The 8,854-nt window shown below is 39.6% G+C and overlaps 1 pseudogene; it reads left to right on the top strand.

Annotated features, from left to right (window-relative positions):
- Positions 1-2,890: 2,890 nt before the first annotated feature.
- Positions 2,891-3,814, top strand: LOC124875442 (annotated as a pseudogene).
- Positions 3,815-8,854: the final 5,040 nt, after the last annotated feature.

Here is an 8,854-nt window from a genome sequence, read left to right as displayed (position 1 = left end):
CTGTGTCGCCACTGCCCAAATAAAAGCACAGCTGTTGCTACATCCGCCCTCTTCCACACGGCCTTCGAAAAGGACCGGACAGGGGAGACAAGCGCGCTGATGTCTCTTTGCTGGCAAACAGACATAAACTCTTCAACTGGATCCAAGGATGTCATACAATCATCGATCATATGCAAAGTTAAGAATGAATTAAATACTGTCTGTGTATCCGGTATTTTTATTCATGAACGGGGAAATTAAGGTGTAAGAATTGCTTACTTTCTCTCTGAGGCCTGCAGAAGCAAACTGTCCCAGAGAAGTTCCCTACAGAGAAGCGGTCTCCCAGTCTGGAAGGAAGACAGCAGAGACCCCATCACCGTGGTAACGGTAACGTGCAGTGTGGTTAGCGGACAGAACGGGCCACGGAGGCTAACTGTTTGTTCACAGACTGGCCGACAGAAAAGCCGCCACTCCCACAGCTAAGGAGGTTAGCTGTAGCTAACCATTGTTCACTGTGGACACTCTCTTCAAACTTCATCGTCGCTTGGACAACGTTCCTCACCACAGTTCATGAGGTTAAGTGTTTGGGCAGAATAATATAGAAGTGATTTAGAATGAAATGATCTAAACGTTTTCCATTTTATGAAGTTTGGTTTTGTGTTTTTTGTTTGTATGTTTTAAAGTTAAGACAAACTTTAATTGAAGGGTGATTTTAAACAGAAGATTGATCATAACGCGCCGTCCGCGCTTATGCATTTTAACCCTTTTATTAACAGTATTTTTAAAGGTATGTGTTTGAATCTGGTTCAAAGCTAGCAGCTTCTTTGTTAGCTGAACTGCTAACTGCTAAGGACATGTGCTTGCTGCTAAATAATATTTACCCAGAAAGGTTTAGTTTTCAATCCAGTAAATAATGCATCCCTAACATCATTTTACGAAATTTGATAACTAAGTAAACACCATTAAGCCCCGTTTCTCCAGAAAGATTTGCCTCTTTCCAAATTATTCCCTTAATATTTCTTCTAATATTATTTTAATAAATAAAGGCAGCTAATTAGACATCGTTGAGAAATGGTCATCCAGAAGGTTGGTTTTATTCAAGAGATAATTCTTAAAACATTATTTTATTAAAATAATATTTTACCCGATCTTGCATTGTGAAGGGTTGTCTAAAGGTATGCTGATTATTGCCTAAGTTGGTTCCAAGACTAACTTAACTTCACTTCCAGATTCTTCAAGATAATCCTTGGTTCTCAAACATAAATAACATTGCATGGTAATGTTGCATCACTCTTTTGGTCATGATTTCCAATCATCTTTAATCAACTTGTTTATATTGTACATAGCCCATTAGTCTTCCTTATTCTTTAATTCTGCTTGGTAGTTTAGTTGGATTGTTGTAGCATAGTAAAGAGTTTGTTGATTGATATATGTTTGACTTTGAGTTGACTTATTTTTGTTAATAAATTCTTGTATTTTAAGAAATTGTGTGAATTCATTCCATATATGTGCAGAGTTTTGTTGTTCAATAATGTCAGAGCTCGTCTCACACCTTTCTATTTTGTCCTAATACCATCGCCTTACTGGGCTGGTATTCACAGGAAAACCCTTAACACACCAAAATATTATTTGATAAAATATTAATATTAAATATTAAATAATATTCTCAGATTCATAATCCCAACATTTTTATGTTGAAATCTCTGTAAGGATTGGCTGAAATCTGAAATCTGCCGCCCCGGGGCCCAGCGGTGCGTGTGGGGTTCCAGTCTGCGCAGCCTCCAGAACGTCTTGAGAACAAAAATCCTGCACAGTAAATTCTGTGTTGGTAACCGCCGAATCGGCCAAGGGACATCGGGAAGGTGGATCAGCGCGTTTTGACAGATAGTGTGAACGAACGCACAGGTGAGATAGAACCAACTAAGTATTAAAAATAAAAATAAATAGGAGTTTTGAGTTTAGAGGTACTCGTAATTTTCCCTAAGGAGATTCAAAAGCAAACCAACTCCATGGACAAATTCTGAGTTTAAAAAGAAAAGCCGTAAAAAACAGAAAACCTAGTTTAGGTGATTTAGGCCTTTAAGTGATTGTCTGTTGGTGCTTGTGTGTGTGTGTGTGTGTGTGTGTGTGTGTGTGTGTGTGTGTGTGTGCGTGCGCATGTGTGTGTGTGTAAATATATATACATATATATATATATGTATATACACATATATATATATATATGTATTGTGCAAAAGTTTTAGGCAGGTGTGAAAAATTGCTGTAAACAAAGAATGCTTTCAGAAATGTAAATTATAATTGTTTATTTTTAACGATTTACAAAATGCTAAGTGAGCGAACCCAAACATACAGCCAAACTCATTAAGAACTATCTTCAGCGTAAAGAAGAGCAATACTTACTGGAAGTGATGGAATGACCCCCACATAGCCCTGACCTCAACATCATGGAGTGTGTTTGGGATTACATGAAGAGACAGAAGGATATAAGAAAGCTTACATCCACTGAAGATCTGTGGTTAGTTCTCCAAGATGTTTGGAACAACCTACGAGTTGAGTTCCTTAAAAAAAACATGTGCAAGTGTACCTAGGGGAATTGATGCTGTTTTGAAGGCAAAGGGTGGGCACACCAAATATTGATTTAATTTAGATTTATCTTTTGTTCATTCAATGCATTTTGTTGATTGATGAAAATAAATGATTAACACTTCCATTTTGAAAGCAATCTTTGTTTACAGCATTTTTTCACACTTGCCTAAAACTCAGTACTGTATGTGTGTGTGTGTATATATATATTTGAGAGAGAGATAGTAGGGAAAACCCTAACTTGACACATCCTCAATATTTTTATGCTGTATTTTTACCATCAGATGAGCTTGACAAGCCATCCTGTGATGCCCAAAACACAATGGTCATGCCCTGGGATGGAGGACCACAACTACTCTCAGGGGCTAACAATCTCATGTGTAATGAGTGCACCATCCCCAGCAATGCCAAACTGTTTCAGATAACATTTTGCCGACTGATGAAGACTCTCCTATATACAGGGATTCCACTCATTGTGTTTCACACACTTGTATCTTTCCTTCAGCCATTTGCTCCAGCAGTGCCTGTTGTGGACCAAATTCTAATTACTTTGATGAAGCTAAGACAAAACTTTGTCATGGCAGATTTTGCGCCCTGGTTTAAACTGTCTCAGGGTCATGTCAGTAAAACTTTTGGAATCTCGTTAGACATAATTTCTTAGCACATCTGGATGCCCCATGAATCAATCAAAGTAACATTGCCAAAAGCTTCTAAACAGCATTTCTCTAACACAACCTGTGTAATTGGCTGCACAGAGAGTTTTGCAGAAAGCTAAAAATCTGGACTCCAAAAGTGAATCAAACAGTCACTACTATGCCAACAACACTGACATATTTAGTGGCTGTTTCTCCCTTTGGGTTTATCATGTTTATTTTCAGATGCTTATGGTGGCAAATGCAGTGACAGGTACAATACACAGAACTCAGGGTTTCTGGACTATTTACGTGCTGGAGATGAGGTAATGGGTGACCGTGGTTTCACAGTTAGGGACTTGCTGGAGGAGCGTGGTGTGAATCTTATCATTCCAGCATTCACATGCAAAGAATGCCAGCTGACCAACAAGGAAGTCACTCGCACACACTGCATTGCTCACGCCCGCAATCATGTTGAATGAGCAAAAAGGCATCTCAAGGTGTACAAGGTTCTTTCTCAAACGGTGCCAATTAACTTGGTGCCTAAAATTGACAAAACGCTCAAGATTTGTGCAGGTTTATTAAATTTAAGAGCTTAGCTTATTACAAGTGAAAAGTGAAAAGAAATGTAATATTGCTCTTAGATGTACTTCTTTTATTGAACATTACCATTACCAGCTTGCAGCTCTCCAGCCCGAGGCACATCATTGTAAGCTGGACCTAGAAGAATAAATGCCTTAGTTTCTTGTAATGAAGATTCACAAGTAACTTATCATACTAGTTCATTGATTACAAGTAACATTTAATCACCTGGATATAGTATCCATGTTGCCCATTTGGAAGAATGACATAATTCCCGTCTTCTAAGCGTGATGTCACCTTTTGGACGAGTAACAAACTCTGCAAGGGACATGGCACTCTATAGGGAACACTTGATCTCAAGGAGCTGTGCTGAATCCAAAATTCTATCTGGGCTTGCTCCAAACCAGGGATGGTCAGGACACAACAACAGGCCCCTCCGCTCTACAGTGTGCCCTTGAGCCTCCATGTATGGCTTTGTCTTTGTTTTCTTTCCTATATTTAGTTGCCTTGCTACCCGTGAAGGTGGGGTGCAAATGTTGATTTATACATTTTTGTGGGTTGGTAGTGCTTTGTTTGGGCACTCTTTTTGCAGTACTAGCAGTGAGTCATCCTTCCTCGCATCATACTATAGTTGTGATGCACTCTGTACCTGGGTGTCGTTTGTCAACTTCTCCACCTAAGCTGGGTTTAGCTTAACATATTTCTCAAAAAAAGAGAGGCACTTCCTGCAGGTTAGCATGGTGCGGTGCTCTGTACGGGGCATTTGTAAATCATACTGGCTCTGAGAAGATTCATGGTTATCTATATTTACTCTTTGCACCTTGAAAGAAGACTATTTGTCTGCAGCTGAAATAGTGGGGCCAGCACAGAGGAACAGATATAACTTTAAAATTATTTGTGATCCTTGAAAAGTGTGGGATTGCACACTGAAGAGAATGCAGTTGTAGGATCTAATGTTGATGCAGATGAGCCTTCATGAATCTGGTCTGCTTTATTAAGTCTTAAATTTATGTGCTTCTCCCTGCTCAGCTCAACATTCTTTCATGTGCCTGCATTCCACTTTCTCTGTACATCAGTGCATGATGTCCCTGACTTTCCCTGTCTGACTGCATTCTCAACCTAAATCAAAAATTAGGTCCAAATGTTAGACAATGTTTTTTACACTGTCAATAAAAAATGCAATTAATATGATTATTAAAACTAAAAAAACAACCCGTATGTACCTTCTACAGTATTGCAGCAGCGTGGCTGCAAGATCTGCCTTGTCCTGCAACACATGAACATCCAGCTGTTAGAATTTCACCTGATGTTGAAACTAAAACCCTGGCTCGGTGATAAAGTGCTTTAAGGCTTTGGCTGGGCTCTATGTCAGCTTTAAGGTAGATAAGATTGTGTCCCACCTCTTTTAACAAATTCTTCAAGATAATCCTTGGTTCTCAAACATAAATAACATTGCATGGTAATGTTGCATCACTCTTTTGGTCATGATTTCCAATCATCTTTAATCAACTTGTTTATATTGTACATAGCCCATTAGTCTTCCTTATTCTTTAATTCTGCTTGGTAGTTTAGTTGGATTGTTGTAGCATAGTAAAGAGTTTGTTGATTGATATATGTTTGACTTTGAGTTGACTTATTTTTGTTAATAAATTCTTGTATTTTAAGAAATTGTGTGAATTCATTCCATATATGTGCAGAGTTTTGTTGTTCAATAATGTCAGAGCTCGTCTCACACCTTTCTATTTTGTCCTAATACCATCGCCTTACTGGGCTGGTATTCACAGGAAAACCCTTAACACACCAAAATATTATTTGATAAAATATTAATATGAAATATTAAATAATATTCTCAGATTCATAATCCCAACATTTGTATGTTGAAATCTCTGTAAGGATTGGCTGAAATCTGAAATCTGCCGCCCCGGGGCCCAGCGGTGCGTGTGGGGTTCCAGTCTGCGCAGCCTCCAGAACGTCTTGAGAACAAAAATCCTGCACAGTGAATTCTGTGTTGGTAACCACCGAATCGGCCGAGGGACATCGGGAAGGTGGATCAGTGCGTTTTGACAGATAGTGTGAACGAACGCACAGGTGAGACAGAACCAACTAAGTATTAAAAATAAAAATAAATAGGAGTTTTGAGTTTAGAGGTACTCGTAATTTCCCCTAAGGAGATTCAAAAGCAAACCAACTCCATGGAAACATTTTGAGTTTAAAAAGAAAAGCGCGTAAAAAACAGAAAACCTAGTTTAGGTGATTTAGGCCTTTAAGTGATTGTCTGTTGGTGCATGTGTGTGTGTGTGTGTGTGTGTGTGTGTGTGTAAATATATACACATATATATATATATATATATATATATATGTACTGTGCAAAAGTTTTAGGCAGGTGTGAAAGATTGCTGTAAACAAAGAATGCTTTCAGAAATGTAAATTATAATTGTTTATTTTTAATGATTTACAAAATGCTAAGTGAGCGAACCCAAACATACAGCCAAAGTCATTAAGAACTATCTTCAGCGTAAAGAAGAGCAATACTTACTGGAAGTGATGGTATGACCCCCACATAGCCCTGACCTCAACATCATGGAGGCTTTGGCTGGGCTCTATGTTAGCTTTAAGGTAGATAAGATTGTGTCCCACCTCTTTTAACAAAACGCAGCCAACTTTATTACTGTGGAGATACTGATACGCCTCAGAGCTTTTTAGATTGCTCTTGCTTCGCCGTCTGAAGCAACCGAGTTAATGACGTAGCTAAATATGCTAGTGGCCACTTTTTCAGGTCATCCTCCCATCCCTCCATAGCTGTAGGTAGAGGTATGACAGTATTGCCACATTTGAGTGACTGGTGTTCCCACATATTGAAGCAAATGCTTGAAGCAGGAAGATTAGTGACAATTGCCTTCTGTTAGCATGAAAACAAATGCCAATTATGGTTTGCGGCGGAAGTCGTGCCCATATTTAGCACAAGGCATCATGGGGATAGGAATAAGGTGGACAGAAAAGAAAAGTGAAACATTAATGGTTATAGCTCCTTTAGAGGATTCATCTAGGAGAGAAAGACGGTTAAGCAGATGAACTCTGAGGCAGTTTTCAAGTCTAGAGTATGAAAGAGAGCACATACAGTTAGTCACAGAGCTGGGGAAAAAAGTACCATCTTGTGGACTAAAATAAGAAAAATCAAAATTTGATAAATGCATGATCAACAATTTTACTTTCAATGTTTTTTTTTATAGGGATTCTTTTTGTATGTAGCCAGTTAATTTGTGGGTCAGAAGACGGAAGATCTGAGATGCCAAGGGTGAACTTCTCTGTTTTTTGTGAAACTGATTGGTGACCTGTCCAAATGTAAAAGCCTTTCCCCTCATGTCTGTTGGGATATCTCCAGCTCCATGATCCACCAATTATACCTAATGGATCTACTCAGAAAGGGTCCCTGTGTTCTTCTTTGTGAATGTGTTTTAGTCCATTTATTACTGGGACTCATTTGCTTGTTTTTCATGAACATTTGACTGTTTTTTCACATTTTAATCTGTAACATAGATAAACACATTGTTCTTTTTTCAGAACTTAGTCAGAACACGATGAGCTACAGGGCATGATGATTTATGGAAACAAGGGGTGCATCTAATGTATCTGCCTATAACTTCAAACACACCAAACAAACAATGACTATGAAGCCATTTGATTGGGTAAAATAATTGATAGCAAAGATGAAAAAAGTTCTAGGTCCTTCTAGGCCTTTTCAGAGACAAAGCTACCTATTGTTTGTCATTTTTATTAACCTTAAGACCTTCCAGAAAGGTTGGAGCATATAACAATCCCCATATAAAAACTACAGTAGGAAAAAGAAAACAGCAAAAAATTTATTTTATTTAATTTTTACTATTTTGTTTTATCTAACTTTAACATAAAAGGGATGCAAGTTATTTAATACTCTCCCTTTAGTCCGTTTCCTTTGTGTGGTTTGCTGGTGGTGCAGAACTTTACCAGAAAAAAACAGGATTCACAGAGCTTGTCTGGGAGATCTGTGGTGAAACCTGTTGAGCTAAACTGAAACATCCTGACAGACATTTTTGAAGAATCTTTTCTCTTTATTTCCTCCCCTCTTTCCCTCATGTAATTTTCCTCTCTGTCCTAGGTGTTCTCTTTATTTTCCTGTCTTCCTCTCTTTTCCCTTCTCGCTCTTCTCCCTCCGCTCTGTCTTCTTCATCTCCCCACCATCTTCTGTCCTCCTCTGGCCCCTGTGAATGCTGCTATACTACACTGCTCAAAAAAATAAAGGGAACACTCAAACAACACAATATAACTCCAAGTAAATCAAACTTCTGTGAAATCAAACTGTCCACTTAGGAAGCAACACTGATTGACAATTAATCTCACATGTTGTTGTTCAAATGGAACAGACAACAGGGGGAAATCTTTGGCGATTAGCAAGACACACTCAATAAAGGAGTGGTTCTGCAGGTGGGGACCACAGACCACTTCTCAGTACCTATGCTCTCTGGCTGATGTTTTGGTCACTTTTGAATGTTGTTGGTGCTTTCACACTCGTGGCTCAGGTAGTGCAGCTAATCCAGGATGGCACATCAATGCAAGCTGTGGCAAGAAGGTTTGCTGTGTCTGTCAGCGTAGTGTCCAGAGCCTGGAGGCGCTACCAGGAAACAGGCCAGTACACCCAGAGACGTGGAGGAGGCCGTAGGATGGCAACAACCCAGCAGCAGGACCGCTACCTCCGCCTTTGTTCAAGGAGGAACAGGAGGAGCACTGCCAGGGACCTGCAAAATTACCTCCAGCAGGCCACAAATGGGCATGTGTCTGCACAAACAGTTAGAAACCGACTCCATGAGGATTGTATGAGGGCCTGATGTCCATAAATGGGGGTTGTGCTCACAGCCCAACACCGTGCAGAACGCTTGGCATTTGCCAGAGAACACCAGGATTGGCAAATTTGCCACTGGGGCCCTGTGCTCTTCACAGATGAAAGCAGGTTCACACAGAGCACACGTGACAGACGGGACAGAGTCTGGAGACACCGTGGAGAGCAACCTGTTGCCTGCAACATCCTTCAGCATGACCGGTTT

Source organism: Girardinichthys multiradiatus, chromosome 10 (genome assembly GCF_021462225.1).
Source record: "Girardinichthys multiradiatus isolate DD_20200921_A chromosome 10, DD_fGirMul_XY1, whole genome shotgun sequence".
Taxonomy (NCBI): Eukaryota; Metazoa; Chordata; class Actinopteri; order Cyprinodontiformes; family Goodeidae; genus Girardinichthys; species Girardinichthys multiradiatus.
This window is presented reverse-complemented; position numbering and strand designations above follow the sequence as displayed.